This window comes from Astyanax mexicanus, chromosome 6 (genome assembly GCF_023375975.1).
Source record: "Astyanax mexicanus isolate ESR-SI-001 chromosome 6, AstMex3_surface, whole genome shotgun sequence".
NCBI lineage: Eukaryota > Metazoa > Chordata > Actinopteri > Characiformes > Acestrorhamphidae > Astyanax > Astyanax mexicanus.
In genome coordinates, this window is record NC_064413.1 from 11,683,458 (window position 1) to 11,701,233 (window position 17,776).

The 17,776-nt window shown below is 36.4% G+C and overlaps 2 long non-coding RNA genes across 2 annotated transcripts; both read right to left on the bottom strand.

Moving 5' to 3' along the window:
• Positions 1-2,856: 2,856 nt before the first annotated feature.
• LOC103032227 (uncharacterized) lies at positions 2,857-7,830 on the bottom strand. The gene is made up of 5 exons (XR_002648873.2): positions 7,697-7,830; positions 6,853-6,946; positions 4,445-4,647; positions 4,118-4,242; positions 2,857-4,036 (listed from the first exon to the last, which is right to left on the bottom strand). It is a non-coding gene; the product is annotated as an uncharacterized LOC103032227 (long non-coding RNA).
• Positions 7,831-13,192: 5,362 nt separating this feature from the next.
• LOC111189755 (uncharacterized) lies at positions 13,193-17,535 on the bottom strand. The gene is made up of 3 exons (XR_002648872.2): positions 17,099-17,535; positions 13,397-13,483; positions 13,193-13,324 (listed from the first exon to the last, which is right to left on the bottom strand). It is a non-coding gene; the product is annotated as an uncharacterized LOC111189755 (long non-coding RNA).
• Between the last annotated feature and the right edge of the window lie 241 nt (positions 17,536-17,776).

A 17,776-nucleotide genomic window follows, 5' to 3' on the forward strand; every position in this document is an offset into this window, starting at 1 on the left:
ATTTTGGTGGCAAGTTTCGCAACACAAAATATAGGCATAATCTTGTGAATGCCATGTTTTGAGCCAAGAGGATTGGCGGTCTCAAAGTCATCGTAATAGAGCTGGATTTGCAATGCATTTGGAAACTTAGAAAACAGAGGATGGTTCTTAAAGTAACTTCCATCACTGAAGTCCTTGTACACATTCCCAAGAGATGAGGTATGTGCTCTGACCGCTTCACAAATCTCTGAATTTCTGAACATGAATTTCAGACTTTCCAAAATAGGAACATAAATGAAGGTGTCGTTCACTGGCATCTGAATGTAAGTACCGTATTTTTCGGACTATAAGGCGCACCGTATTATAAGACGCACTATCAAAGAACGCCTATTTTCTGCTATTTTTCCATACATAGGGCGCATCGCATTATAAGGCGCGTTAAGTGACACTAGAAAGGGTGCCTATATCAAAGTGAACAGGGGTGGCGCCATGTTTCCCTTCCCCCACCGGGGGTGGTCGCTTGCCGGTGGAGCGTCTCAGTATATATAAATCTAGCTCTTTCAAAGTCAAACGAGTGCTGGATATTAATCTACACAGATTCCTCTCCTGAAAACTGTTTATTTGGGTGAGTAACGTGCTTCAGTTTATTTACAGTAAGCTTAGATTTCCAGATGTCCACTAAGGCTTGCTGCACCAGCGTTAGCATAGCTATCCGCTAGCACGCTAGCTAGTCACCTAAACTAGTAAAGTTAACCCAAACTTAAACGACAGCGTTACACTGAGTAATCCTGCGTGTTCTGGTAAGACAGTGAGATATTAGCTAGCGATTCGTCCCCCGTAGCTTGTTTTAACACGGTAAACAAGCAGATTACAGGCTGATAAAACTCACCTCTGAGAGAGTTAGCGCTTAGCATCTAGCTAATGCTAGCCAGGCAAAGCAGCACAGACTTACAGGCCGATAACTCACCTCTGAACGGTGAACGCTTAGCGATTAGCATCTAACTCTAATAATACTGCTCCAGCAGTATTAAAAGTGCTAAATTTAGAAAATACTGATCTCTGAACAGTGAAAAAGCTAGCTAGCTAAGCGGTTAGCATCTAGCTAATGCTATTGCTGCTCTGCACGGAGTGTGTGTTTACTGCTCCTTACACCTGACGGGTAAAATTTAGATAATACTGATCTCTGAACAGTGAATAAGCTAGCTAATGCTATTTGCTGCTCCAGCCTCGGAGCTGCACGGCTCTGGACTCTGTATAGCACTGAAACTCTGTATAACGCTGCACGGAGTGTGTGTTTACTGCTCCTTACAACCTGACGAGTAAAATTTAGATAATACTGATCTCAGTGAATAAGCTAGCTAGCTTAGCGGTTAGCATCTAGCTAATGCTATTGCTGCTCAGCCTCGGAGCTGCACGGCTCTGGACTCTGTATAGCACTGAAACTCTCTATAACGCTGCACGGAGTGTGTGTTTACTGCTCCTTACAACCTGACGAGTAAAATCCATACAAAAGGCGCACCGTATTATAAGACGCACTGTCAATTTTTGTGAAAATTAAAAGTTTTTAAGTGCGCCTTATAGTCCGAAAAATACGGTACCAGTTTTCTTGTCCCGTCTACCATCATATCTGACACTAGTGCTGGACGATATGGCCAAAATTCATATCACGATATATTCCTTAATTTCGGTCGATACGATATAATTTCGATATCGATATAAATACTTAGAAGGCCACAGAAAACTGCGAAGAATCCCTGCAATGGAAATATGTACCTACTACTGTCTGAAAATTTAATTTAAGTCTTTGAAACCTCCTTTCACGAAAACATTATAATACTTAAGAAATAAAAAATAGTCAAGATAAATCAATGCTCAATTTTATTTGCATATAGCAAAATAATAACATGACATCCCTGTCAAACATAAGCCTATATAACTATTACCAATAAAAATAACTTTAAATTAGTACAGAAGCAGAGCTTCTTATTCTTTTGTAAACAAATTTAACAGATCAAAACAAAAGTGTTTCAACTAGGATATAGAATACAATAAGCCTTTATATACATAAAAGCAACAAGATTTTCCAGTCAAATAAACAAACCTATAGGCTTTATCAACTATAAATAACTTAGTTACAATATAAGCTACAAAAGTGCTTCAGCCAAAATACAACTCTTTATAAACATAAAAGGAACATGATATCCCCGTCAAATAAACAAACCTAAAGGGTTCATAAACTTTAAATAACTTAAATAACTTACAACATACGCTATAAAAGCCAGTATAAGGAAAATATTGTATGTAGTGGAACTGATTGAGGTGGTGGAACAGATTAGATGTTTTAACGTTACCGCTGCTAACCTGCTCCACTCTCCGGCACAATTTGCAGCAAACTGAAGTTTAGCAGACCTTCGAGAGTTGAACCAAATCCTCACCACTGAATTAGACCTCCCTCCTTCAATTGATCACTTGTGGAAGCGGCAGGGGCATTCATTTTGCATCAAAAATGTCCCGTGCTGGGAGCCAAGAGGACCCGCGGCGGACCGAGAGGACCCGCGACTGACCGCTGACCGAGCGGACCCGTGGGTGGACCGAGCGGACCAGAGGCTGACCGAGCGGACCCGTGGGCGGACCGAGCGGACCCGTGGGTGGACCGAGCGGACCAGAGGCTGACCGAGCGGACCCGAGGCTAGGCTAGGCTAGGCTCGGCTTGGTTCCGCTCCGTTCCACTCCAGCGCGGAGCATTTCAGATGCGAACCGAGCCTACCTTAGCCTTGGATCCGCTCGTCCTGGCTCCGTTTGGCTCCAGCGCGAGGCATTTTAGATGCGTAGCGGACCCGAGCCTAGCCTAGCCTAGCCAAATCTAGCCTAGCCTAGCCTATCTGGTGATGATTACATCATCACGCACAGAGATAGTCCAGCTACGGAGGCTGATTGTGTTCAGCTGTGCGGGGAGCTGACGCCAGTAAAACGCCTGTCCGTGACAGATTCTGTAAATAATACATATCGATATACAACAAAAATGATATCACCGTTATTGAAACATTTCTTATCGCGATAAATACCGATATCGAATTATTGTCCAGGCCTATCTGACACCCAATACAATTTCCATTGGCTCAACAATACCCCATTTTTCAGTGAAGTACTTCTCCCTTTTAGCATCAGAATTAAAACAAGCAAAGGGGTTTTCAAAATCTTCCAAATTTTGTTCTACAGCTGTCCTTACAGGATCTGATTCAGGAACTGCAGAGAGTAGTTTATGCTTAATATGAGAGTGCATCTCCTTTGTACATTCTTCCAGATCACAAACAATAGAAGAGACAACACTAGTGGCAGCACCACTTTCTTGCAGTTTTGCAACAACAGATGCACACATGTTTTTCATGTATTCTGGAGAAATCCCACACTCAAAATGTTTCCTCAAAATCCCCTGTTGCTGCCTGAGACTGTGCACATGAATTTGGAGCCGAAGAGGATGGTACAATTTCTGAAGGAGGAGCCAATAAACCACACCTCAAAGAGGAAGTACTGTCAGTATCACTGTGGAACTAATGAATGGAATCTAAATGTTTTCTAAACCCAGAGTACGTGGAAAACTGTCTTCTACATGTTTCTTGTGCACATATCAATTTAAATTTTGAGTTTGACCATGGCCTAATCTTAAATGAGTAATTGACTAGTTGCATACAATGCACTGCATCTAAAACAAGAAAACATTCTGAAATTCTAGTTTCCTCTAGATGTTCAGCAGCTTTGCACGTAGTTCCTTTACTCTTGGGGACTCTCTCGTTTTTCCAACATCAATCTGGTAGACAGTTGTTTGAATAAATGTGTAGAAGTTACAGAGTGCACCATCATATGTCGAATTAAAAACAAAATGAGCTTTAAAAAGCTCATCAAATACACTGAGGGAACCAACCGCTTGACATGGGATGAGTTTCTTGTCAAGGACTATGTAGTAACTGTCTATCTGGCCTCGGCTTTGTCCTACAGCAAGAAGGTACGGCTGTCGTTCTTCTTTCTGTGGAAGATTTTCTTCAATGCTGTTGCAAGACTTGAAAAGGAAACACATTCTAATTACATTCAAGCAAGGCCAAAGCACATTACTGTATAATTTTCTCATCTCATCACACACCTTATGATGCACCACAAGTCTGTCCGCAGCATCTGCAGCACTAATTTTCACAGCCCTCTTTCCTCCAGGTGGAGGTGGAAGCAGATGCGTAAGCAAAAACAGAGTGGCCATGTCACTGTCCCAATCTAAAGACAAGGAAAAAGTAATCAATAGCTAAAGTCACATGATTTTTTTATGATAAAAAAATATAAACATATGGATAATATTTCACAAATATAGAGAAATAAAAGTTAAATACATTAATTAAAAATGTAACTAATGATTTTGAAAGGTTATTTAAAAGAACTTATATAGCCATCAGTCATTCCACTATCTACAAAAACTCACAAACAAATGTCAACATGACCAGGTCAAGTTGTTCTAGCAAGTTCAGCTTTTCTAGAACAAGAAGAAGATCTCTTCAACGATGGACCTCCTAAGCCAGAGTCGGTATCATGCCTCTTGAGAGGATGATGAGAAATGTTTCTTTGCACGGTCTTCAGACGCCATGCAAGATAGCCAGTTCCACTGTCAGCGTCATAGAAAGGCTCCTATAGCATTTGAAAAAGTGCAAAGAGGTTAACTGATAATAAATTAACAGATAAATGTGAACAGTTGCACACACAATGGTAGACACTCTCCAGGTTTCAATACTCTAAATGACAGTATCTCATATCCCTTGATCTTTTTCACATTTTGCCACCTTACAACCATAACCATAAATGTATTTTACTGAGATTTGAAGTGAGAGCCCAACTCAAAGTAGCACTTAATTGTGAACTGGAACTAAATGATACATGGTTTTCAACTTTTTAATAATAAAAAATATATAATAAAATAAAAATTCCAGCTGCAAGCCTTTTGGTGTACTTACTTTGCTAGAGAATGCCCTATTCTTCTTTGCAAAACAGCTCAAGCTCAGCCAGGTTGGATGGAGAGTGTCTGTGAACAGCAATTTTTACGTCTTGCCACAGATGCTCAAAAGGGATTTTGGTCAGGACACTGACTGGGTCATTCTAACACAGGAATATCATTTGAATATTTCTGCAGGTCACACTTTTCAGATTTTTATATGACACCATGTACCATTTCCTTTTAATTGTATATGCTACTCTGTATAGGTCTATCACTTAAAATCTCAATAAAACACACTCACAACAACACTTAAGTATAAATAATTTAGCAAGCCTCTGTAACTTCTCAGATTTATTTATCCTTCACTCCTACCACAGCTCAAAAGATTTATTTTACCCATTTTAGCCCAATATTTAACTCATCACTTATCTTTGTGTTAGAACATATGGTACAACCACAGTGATGATAAACATATAAATTAGTACTATAATATCCTTGGCATGTCTTGCATTGTGGTACTCCAGCAAAATGCCCATTTGCTTTTAAAATTTAGTGGAATGACCAGAAAATTCTTACCCAGAGAAATGGCTCAATTATAAAACTTTCAACTTTAACATTGACGAGGACTTTGAGGCTCCTAGCTAGCTAGTTAGCTCTCACAGACTTACAGCGTTAAGTTTATACCAAACGTACCGCTTCACAAAATAGTAAGTGCAAACATATCAAGGTTTGAGTCAAATGTTATTAATTTAGTACCATAACCCATAGTTGCAACTATTCTTTTTTTGAACCAAACACTGATCTTTTAGTGTGATGATGTTTAAAAGCCAATTAGATATGCTGTACAGGGAGTTAAATAGCATAGGAATGTTGAGTCATGCAATGTTGAATGCATTCACAACACGATACAAATAGGCCTCTCATGATAATTACATTATTGATCCATTTCTTTTATTGTTGATTATGGCTTACAGGCAATGAAAACCCAAAAATCAGTGTCTCAGAAAATTAGAATATTATATAAGACCAACTGGTGTTTTCAGCAGTGTTCCAAGTCCTGCTGGAAAACGAAATCCATATCTCCGTAAAAGTTGTCAGCAGATGGAAGCATGAAGTGCTTTTTTCTGGGAAAACACTGCACTGACTTTAGACTTGATAATAAAACACAATGTCTCTCCAAACCATCACTGACTGGAAACTTCACACTAGACCTCAAGCATTTTGCACTGTGGGTCTCTCCGATCTTCCTCCAGACTCTGATCCCTTGATTTACATCAAATTTACTGATGATCAGTGATTTTTTGGAAAGTCATGTCTGTCATCTGCTGGTGTTGATCCACTGTGTTTTATTATCAAGTCTAAAGTCAGTGCAGTTTTGTTTTCCACAAAATCTTACAGCACTTCATGCTTCCCTCTGCTGACAATGTTTATGTTAATGCGGATTTCATTTTCCAGCAGGACTTGGCACACTGCCCAATTCTAGTCGAATAGACAAATAGAATCATTCAAATTAAAATTTTCTGAGGCACTGATTTTTGGGTTTTCATTGGCTGTAAGCCATAAAAAATAAATAAATAAATAAACGCTATATAATATTAGTTTCACAATTTGATCTAAATATACTGAAAAAGTAATTTTTCAAGGATATTCTAAAAAAATAAATAAATAAATAAATAAATAAATAAGAAATGCACTAGTATATATACACTCCAATTTCAATTTCTGAGTAGTCTTAATTAAAACTTGTCGGCCTTTAATTGGATGTAATTGTATTATTATGCATTTATATTATAATTATATCATAAAGTACTCTTCATAAGACAATAATAGGCAAACGAAACAATCTCTCAAAAATTAAGATGGTAGAATAAGGTAAACACAAATATGTAACCTTTACTTACATAGCCTTTCTTTGAGAAAGGATCACGAAGTGATGGAAAAAGTGTAACAATACCAAGAGCATATTGCTCTTTTTGGCTTCGTGTGGGAATCCTCCTGTAATAGCAAAAACAAATACAGCTGCTAAATAGAGGTTTTATATACAAGATTGCATACATGTACATTTAATACATACAAAGAGCCAAAACATTAACACAACATAATAAGACCATCTGCGTAGGCTTCAACTAATGACTTAGTGGTCAACTAAATTTTTCGATTAGTCATTATTATTCTTTGTCATTTGTACTTCCTATTGGTGAAGCTACCGATCTAATTAATGTTTTACTGCACACTGACAGCTAAACAACATAAGGTCCTAGACCAATTTTGCAGGAGATTTTGATGTTTGATTTCCCTTTATCAACATAAAATTGTTGAAGTATATTATACTTTTTTTAATACTCGTTTTATAGCTGCTCTGTGATTGTGCAGCACGTGCTCCCCAGTGTACATTATGGCTTTTTAGAGAAGTCAGAGAGCTGTGCCGTTATACACATACCTTTTTACAGCCTTAAACATGACTGACTATTACTCAGTAAAGGTATAAAGACGAGTCCCCCTCACCCTATGACAAAACGGACACCACTCATTTATGGTCTTAAGACAGAGGCCAGACTTGAGTACAACACTACAGGTAAAATAGTCTTACTGTTTAGTGGTATTAATGTTTTTTCAGCTTTTTCAACAATTAATTCATGCATCACAAATTGTACATATAATATTTCAAATATGCAAAATTTGCTACTCTAAAAATATGCAAAGCTAAAATGATCAACAAAATAAAAAAAATGAATAAAATCTTACCCATGCATCTCCATCATATGTCCAACCACTATGTTAACCAGAACTCGCCTAGTCTCACTTGACAGTGTATTATTTGAGCCATATTCAGTAAGAACAGCATCTCCACCTGCTCTCTGTTGTAATGCAGCAAGGACCACCTTCAAAACAAGCACAATAACACTAAGTAAATCAAAGTAAATAAAATTTTAAATATACAAAAAAATATATTGGAAATCTAAGCTTACTGTTAATAAACAAAGTGCTTTACAAAGTGGAGCCGACCAGCAGCGGTAATACAGCTAATATGTTCCACCTTTTCCTGGCTAAAGCAATTTGGTATTTTATGTTGTAACTGAGTCATTTATAATTGATAAAGCCTATAGATTTGATTATTTGACAGGGATGTCATGTTCCTTTTATGTTAAATTTGTTTACAAAAGAAGAATTGTCTGTTATAATTTAAAGTTATGTATATTGGTAATATGTAAATAGGTTTATGTTTGACAGGGATGTCATGTTTTTGTTTTGCTTTATGCAAATAAAAGTGAGCATTGATTTATTTTGACAAAGTATTCTATAGTTTTTTTGTGAGAGGAGGCTTCAAAGACTTAAATAAAAATTCAGACAGTAGTAGGTACAGATTTCCATTGCATTCCATTTATTCTTAGCAGTTTTTCTGAGGCCTTCAAAGTATTTATATCGATATCGAAATTATATCGTATCGACCGAAATTAAGGAATATCAAGAAATATATTTTTGGCAGTATCGTCCAGCACTAACTACATGTAATATTTGTAAATTCAGTTGTAAAGGAATTAACTACAGACAGAAGTAATCCATTGTCATAATCCACATATCCTATAAAAAACATAGGGTCTACTATGGAGAGGAATTAGTGCCAAATTGAAAAGCAAACACTAGGTTGGAAAAATTTAAAAACAATTCACAAAATGTATTGCTTTTCCTCACTAACATGCAGAATAAGTGCCAAAATGAAATGCAAAACTACTATTACATTACATTTAACTGCACTGGATCTCTTGATTGAAAAACAATACACACTTATTTGCATTTTCAAAACCAAACGCTGAATTAGTGCCAGAATTTAATAAAATACACCTTGAAATGTAATCAAGGCAGAGCTGTATTGCTTTTCACCATAAGGTACTTTAAACATGAACTCTTGAGGAACATGAATACTCACAAGGAAAATGTGCCACATTGAAAAGTAATATGTCCAGTGCACTGCTTTAATATCACCCAATCTCTGAACAGAAAAACAGTGTGTGTGTATTGCATTTTAATGTATGAATGGTGTTATATAAATAATGTTATTATTAGTATTAGTATTATTGTTATTATTATTATTATGTAACGTAATGTAGCAGATATAAGAGGAGATACCTAGATCAAGAATACAAGATAAAGTGTTTTTAATGGCGGCGGTGCTGAATTCTGAGAAATCAGCACGACTTTAATCTGGTAATATAACAACTTTAATCTGGTAAAATAAATTTAATCAGGTTATATAACAACCTCCTCCACCAGTCTTACACACTGCTTTTCGACAACTTCATGCCTTTACTGGTGCAAAAAAATCAAGCAGTTCAGTTTGGTTTGATGGCTTGTGATCATCCATCCTCCTCTTGATTATATTCCAGAGGTTTTCAATTTGGTAATGAAAGAAACACATAATTCCAGGTGGGGTCGGTCTCTCTCTCTCTCTCTCTCTCTCTCTCTCTCTCTCTGTGTGAAATATATATATATATATATATATATATATATATATATATAGTCAATTTATACACTTATTAATATGCCAGACCATATGTCCAAGAGCATAACAAGTATTTCAGCATAAAAGCACGTGTTTGTAATGTGTACAGCGTCCTGTATCATTACTTAACCAAACAGTGTGTAAATCGAGTTTAAACTGGTAGAGTTGTGATTATTATAGGTGTATTTTACACCTTCCTCAGTGTAAATTAATGCACTGGGAACACCTGCAATAGAAGGCGTCAGTCAATGCAGTGTCTATGTATATATATGTATACAGGTCCTTCTCAAAAAATTAGCATATTTCATCCGACCAATAAAGAAAAAAGTGTTTTGAATACAAAAAAAAAAAGTCAACCTTCGAATAATTATGTTCAGTTATGCACTTAGTACTTGACTGCTTCAGTGTGGGGTGGCATGGAGGCAATCAGCCTGTGGCACTGCTGAGGTGTTATGGAGGCCCAGGATGCTTCGATAGCGGCCTTAAGCTCATCCAGAGTGTTGGGTCTTGCAACTTTCTCTTCACAATATCCCACAGATTGAGTAATGAACCAGGCTGGGAGTTTTTAAAAGCCTTAGGAATCTTTTGCAGAGTTAAGTCGTTGATTCAGATGATTAGGTTAATAGCTCGTTTAGAGAACCTTTTCATGACATGCTAATTTTGTGAGGTTTTTTTTGGGTTTTCATGAGCTGTATGCCAAAATCATCAGTATTAAAACAATAAAAGACCTGAAATATTTCAGTTGGTGTGCAATGAATCTAAAATTAATGAAAGTTTAATTTTTATCATTTCATAATGAAAAATAATTAACTTAATCACAATATGCCACATTTTTTAGAAGGACCTGTATACGTCTATGGTAGGACTGCTGGACTTTTAGAACGTCCCTCAGCGCATTGTTTGACGTTTAAGGAAAGTCTTTGGCGCTAAATGTGAGAACATGGCCGTCTTCTCTAAAATCCACTCCACACTGAGCAGCACATAGTTGTTTGTAACTGCCCCAGCTTCAATTTGTTGAATAAACATTTTTATTTGCTCTTTTATCCTGTCGCAGAAAGACTTTTCTTCTGGTACAGTATGGAGTCAAAAAAGGGTCATAAAGATTTTGAGTTTGTAAAACAGAAGTCACGAATGTACTGAAACTTGTAACTGCGTTTAAACAACTGCATGCATGAAAATCCAAATCCACAAATTAACTGGAATGTGCAAACTTGAAACAGAAAGTAATATTAATAATAATTCAAATGTACAAATGTGAAAAAAATATTTTAATTATATATAAATATATATATTTTTATTTGTAAATCCAATCTCTTGAATGTGTGAATCAGTACTGCTCAAATGGCTTAAGCTGGGTCAGACCAAAAATCACATGGAATTTGTGAGGTTGTAAATGTGACAGTGGGTGTTTTTCACTGTGGAGCTAAAAATCCTCTCATTCATCTTCTCTGCTGCGTGTGCGAAGCTCTAGCTGCAGTTGCGAATTTTGACCCTGTTTTGACGCCTGATTGATGAACCAATAGGAAAGCTTTATCCGGACCAATCAGATTATGGGGTTTGTTTAACCAATCAGAACAATGGGTGGGTCTCTGCAGCTCAGAGTACTGGGCGTGTCGAAAGGTGGTCGTCTATTGGTCTATTGGAGCTGGTAGAGTTATGAATATTATTGTTTTATTAAACTCCTTCCTCAGTGTAAATTGATCCACTGGGGGGCGCATGGTGGCCGACTCCAAAATGGCGGCCACACTTTCGACACGCCCACACCTTTCGACACGCCCAGTACTCCGACCTGCAGAGACCCACCCATTGTTCTGATTGGTTAAACAAACCCCGTAATCTGATTGGTCCGGATAAAGCTTTCCTATTGGTCCATCAATCAGGCGTCAAAACAGGGTCAAAATTCGCAACTGCAGCTAGAGCTTCGCACACGCAGCAGAGAAGATGAATGAGAGGATTTTTAGCTCCACAGTGAAAAACGCCCACTGTCACATTTACAACCTCACAAATTCCATGTGATTTTTGGTCTGACCCAGCTTAAGCCATTTGAGCAGTACTGATTCACACATTGAAGAGATTGGATTTACAAATTAAAAAATATATATTTATATATAATTAAAATATTTTTTCACATTCGTACATTTGAATTATTATTAATATTACTTTCTGTTTCAAGCTTGCACATTCCAGTTAATTTGTGGATTTGGATTTTCGTGCATGCAGTTGTTTAAACGCAGTTACAAGTTTCAGTACATTTGTGACTTCTGTTTTACAAACTCAAAATCTTTATGACCCTTTTTTGACTCCATAGTACAGCTCTGAGCAACTGCTCCGAGAGACTGGCGCCACCCCAAATTCGGGAGAGCGTTCTGATTGGACAACGATTGGATTTAATTTTGGCACTTTTACAGCACTGTGGTTAGAGGGAATGCAATCGCTAGGCATTGTGATTGCTTTCCAGGTTCGCAGCGCCACAAAGTGGAATACAATGCAGTTGAGGTGATTGCATTTTAAGTGCAATTCTGACACGAATTCAACGTTTCTTTCTTTAAATCCACACACACTGTTTTTCTGTTTAGAGATTGGGTGACATTAAAGCAGCACACTGGAGCTAAAACATTTCAAGGTGTATTTTCTAAATTCTGGCACTAATTCAGCGTTTGGTTTTGAAAATGCAAATAAGTGTGTATTGTTTTTCAATCAAGAGATTCAGTACAGTGAAATGTAATGTAATAGTAGTTTTGCATTTCATTTTGGCACTTATTCTGCATGTTAGTGAGGAAAAGCAATACATTTTGTGGATTGTTTTTACATTTTTCCACCCTACTGTTTGCTTTTCAATTTGGCACTAATTCCTCTCCATAGTCTACAAACACTAATCAGCACGAACATCTGTTGTTAAAAACAGGAATTAATTTAGCTCAGAAATACAGTTAGCATCGCCAGTTAGCCGTTAGCCATCTTCATTAATATCTGCAGTCAGTAAGCCTAGCTAGTCACCGGTTAGTCGTTAGCCATTTCAGTTAATCCACTACGCTACGTGTCAAAATAATAATAATAATAATAATAATAATAATAATAATAATAATAATAATAATAATAATAGTCTTCTGCATAACCAGTAAAAAAAAAAATAATACAGAGCCCTGTATTTAATATTTAACGTATTTAATATTTTACTTACACTTTTTAAAATATGTTATGAAAATTTAAACATTCAATTTTAAATAAATAGTGTGTTTGTATATAGTGTGTGTCAAATAAATGACTTTGGAATGTATTTACCTTAAATGCACTTGTGTATACTCTTTAAAGGGCTATGTGGTCTGTTTCAGCCTCATAATGTAACCTTAATCATATTATTCCTTATAATAAACTAAAGTATCGGTATTTGTATCGGTATCGGCAGTTTAATATCGGAATCGGATCGGAGATAAAAAAAAAAAGTGTTTCGTCCCATCACTAAATACAAAAAAAATTATTCATTATTATTATTATTGTTAACCAGTTTTTTTTCCTGTATTAGGATTCACTGTTATCCTTTACTGTTCAGCTGCAACAGGATCACTTAAAACCACCCCATAAGTCACATGGGGTTCTTTGTTTTAAAATTTTAACGATAATATCGGTTATCACGATCAATTTGGCAACAATAATCGCATGTATACATTTACATTATCACCCAAACCTAGTAACAACTACTACTTTAGAGGTGTATAAAAATTGAAAAGCTTACCTTTTGCTGTCTCTGACCCTAAGGACCATGTCAGGTTTTGCCTGAAGTAAATCCAGCAAAATGTCCTCATCAATCTCGGTTTCGGAGTCATCATAAAGTTGCAGAGGTGTGTCCTCAGATAGTCCAAACTTATTCTGAACTAAACATAATACATGGAAATTAAAATCATGTTGACAAACCAAACAGCAAGTAAAATCAAAGGGAAACTCACCTTCAGACATGAAGTCAGCATAATTAAATCCCTGCTGAAGCTTGATGAATTTTTTGGATTTCTAAAATTGAACCCTTACCAGCATTTCTAAAAGAAATGTTACAGTTAAAATAAATATTAAAAACATTTTGCCATCACCACAGAAAAGTTTGTGTCCGCTGTATGTGTGGGATTCAGAAAACATGGATCCACTTCTGGCATATGGGAGGTAGATCCAGACAAAAATAAAACTGAATTAAAATAGCTAAATTGTATGAAAATATCATGACAGAAAATTACATTTAATTACTTAATTTGCAGTTTTATAATTCACTCAAGTATGGATAATCTGACAAAAGTAAAAAATAAAATTAAAAAGCCATGTCACTTTATGTTTTATTAGCAACCTGGTATTTCACAGTCAAATTTAAAATTAAAAGCTTATTGGGAAAAAACAAAAGGAAAACTCAATTTACTTCAGTATTGATTTTCCTCATAAACTGTATACACAAGTGTCGAAATAATGCAATATGCACTTTTTCCTGTTGATTTTCCTGTTCAACCGTCATAAGCTCTGTGAATTTATAATGAAATCGCTACACAGCTTCAGTCATGCATTATATTAGAGATGTTAGGTGATATATCTTTAACAAACCCTGAGATGGTCAGTTGGGCAGTAGGTCCAGGGTGGTTGTAATGAAGACAAAAGTTCAAACCAGCGCCTGTTTCTTAACCTTAAAAATACTATATCACCAATCATATCTAATATAATGCAGGACTGAAGCAAAATACATTCATTTAACTAGAAACTTAGAGCTCATGATTTCACTAGCTAGCAGTTCCTGATAACCTATTTGCCATTAAACCCTCAACTCCAACACCAATTAATATATTTACATATGTACAGCTTAAAATGAAAAAGTTTTTCCATTTTCATTTGATCTCATATGTAGCTTATCATAATTAAAAATAAATAGCTCAAAAAAATACTCAATTTTTATTTCATTTCAAAGTGAAGTTTTTCTTTCATTTTCATTTATTTTTTATTCTAGATTTGACATGAAATACCAAAATGTTAATGAAAACAAAGTGACAAATAGATTGCAAACTGCATATTAATTAATTTTATTTAAATTTGTATTTTGTAATTTTTTACACGTGTGAAAAAAAAGCTTAAAAAGATTTTTTTTTTTTTTTTTGCCATTTCAATTTAGTTTTATTTTTGGCCAACTTCATCCCATACTGGTCTATAAATTAGCTTCATTTTAACTGTTTGTTTAGGAGAACCACTCAAATTGGTTGAACTGAATTAAGTTACTATTGTTTGATTTAAACAATGTATGACTAATAAAACAGAATAAACCTTTATTTAATTTAAATGTTCAGGTGAAAGTTTGTGAGCCGCTTATTTAAAAAAATCCATGTCTCCACTAATGCTATTAACCGACTTAATCAGGTACCAATTTAGTAAATCTATTAACACCACTACTTAGGGTGTGACGAGATATCGTGCCACGAGATCTCGCGAGATTAAATGTGACGATATTTCTCGTCAAGCTTAAACCTGTCTCACGGGAGAAAAAAAAACAGTTTAGTGTGGACTTTTTAAGAGGGATCTGGCAACCCAGTAGCAGCGAGTGTGAGAGCAGCTCTCAGCAGACCCAATGCGGACCCAAACCGATAAACTACTGAGAAGGATTTAATTGTGCGGCGCAGTAAACTCACAGACCAATCACATGCGGGGTAAGATCACTTAACGCTCTCTTCAGTCAATCAGATCTGTGCAGACGCGGTAAGGAAATAAATAAATAAACACACCGCTCCTCACGCGGGATCGAACCCGTGTTGTCAGGGTCGCGGTCGTGAAAAAACGCCTTTATAAGGAGATAGGGAGCCCGAAAACGGGCGGAAAAACGAGAACGGGCGGAAAAACGAGAACGGGCGGAAACTAGTCACGCCGAGCGCGACAGAGAGACAGGGGATTAATGTAAACAAAATCTGTTCAGAGAGGCTCTTCTTCTTCTTCTTCTTCTTCTTCTTCTTCTATATTTTACATCATTCAGTTCAAACAACCTTACAGGATATAGCACTTAAGTTAATTATTTAATATAATTAAATACTCCTGATATAGAAGATGCTTCTGCTACTTTTAAGTTGTATGTCTGGCTGCATTTTGGCTCCAGTGGAAACAATAAACGGTAACAGAGTGACCAACAAGACACAAACCATATATAAATACTGTAGGTAACGTTAAATCCTACACGTGACCGTTTCATAGGCAGGTGTACTAATCCCTTAGCTCTGTACTGTATTTAAAAACATGTTCTGCCTCAGTTTGCACTTCAAGCATAGTCTTAATCTAACTGGTTATGTTTCTGCATAGTTAAATTACAAGAGATTTAGGAGAAAAAAAACACAAACCATAGTCTTAATATGACTGGTTGTAGTTTGCACTATATAAGACCTAGAAAAGTTGTATTTTTATTTTTTATTCTTATTTTTATTCCTTAAAGAATCAATGTGTGAGAGAAACCAGTCTGTTAAGTTTGTGGTATATGATTTTGTCCAAAAAAAAAAAAAAGTTTTTAAATCTCATCTCGTCATCGTGAACCCAATATCGTGTCTCGTCTCGTCTCGTGGTATTAGTAGGCTTGTTCGACTTAACCCGGCGCTGCGCAGTCCGATCGCCGCCTGGCTCGGTATGGTGCATGCTGGTTAGTTTTTTTGTCCGACTTGCGTCTGCGCCTTCATCACGTGACGATGACTTCCGGCGTTATAGTCCCGCGAGTGAAATCTGCCTGCAGCCGTCTGACTCAGGCGCTGCAGTTGCTTCCCACCAACTGCGGGAGCCTAGAGCCGCCCTGATGACGACAGAGCTTAATCCCTATTGGTTAGAAGATCCACCGACACCTATCACGTGTGAATCTTTTTATTTTAAAATATATATCTCCTCTAAAACCCCTTAAAAAACACAGTATTTACACTGTCATATCTAGTAGCAAGACAGTTCATTTTCATGCAGTATTCAAAAATATTTATTTGTTCATAATCTGCATTTTATATCATAATAAAGCTCAACTGCTATCATTTTTACTGTTTTATAAAGCGCCCTGAACTGCTCTTATTAATTATCTTTAAACCTACATAACTATTATACTGAGATCTACTTTTCTTTTCTTCTATTGTTTTTGTGTTGTGAAATGCGCTAAACAATTAAAGCTGTGTAAATGAGCATGATGTATTTATTTCCAAGAACAAAGGACAGAAAAGCTGGTCTGCAAATAAAAATTTATTCCCATTATTAATTTAGTGCTACACAATACATCTGTAACATGACAGTATGTTTTGTGAATATTTATAACAAGTTTTTATCTCAATTTAATAACACTCATGTTATCTCTGTTTCACTTTTGCGATTTTATTCACACCAGAAGTAAACAAACAGCGCATTCATCGCGAGATCCTGTGTTGTTCACGTGGGCTGCAGGTGGAGACTGTCCGACCTGACTTCTCCGCTCCTCCACCCCGCCCACCTGCACGCGGCTGCTCTCGCTGACCAGCAAGGCGAGGCGCAGCCGCATCTCGAACAAGCCTAGTGTCTCGTCACACCCCTACCACTACTATAATAATGTGAAGCGGCTGGTGCTTGAGCGACATAAACATAGTTTATCGTGTCAGTATTGCAGAAGTAACATTACAATCTGATTCAGCACAAATACTCACCTACTGTCCAACACCATCCACACTGCGCACTTCTCTGTCAACACTAGTAAAAGTACATAAAAAAAAACCTTGTTGGTTCATTTTCATCCTTAAAAATCATAACTCAGTCACTCAACGGTCGTAATTTCCACTTAAAATCGAACGTAAGACGCTGAAACGAGCTCTTCGGATTTGCCCTTCCAATCTAAAATGGCGTAGCCTGCTCCACCTGGCTGTAATTAACAGTCCACACAGTTTAAGGTGGAACGGCAAATTTGAGGAGCTCACTTTAGCGTAGAGGGGCTCATTTAAGCTTTGAGAAGCTCATTTCAGCGTCTTGTGTATGGTATTAGGTGGAAATATGAACAAAATTACTAAATTGTTATTTTTGAGGCAATTACTTAAATAAGGAGTTTAACTTAGCTTAAGTTCTTTCTCAATCCACCTTAAATAGTGGTGGTGGTCATATTAATATTATATTATTAGTGAGTGTGTGTATATATATATATATATATATATATATTGAAGAGTAACTGTTTATTTTACCTTGAGTGTATTGACAAATATCTTTCAATTATGATTACTTATCTTAGTATCTATAATTACATAATCATTGTGTGAAACCTTGTATTCTATATGCATAACCAATACTCACATTGTATTTGATCATTTTATTACTCACAGTGTATTTTACACGCA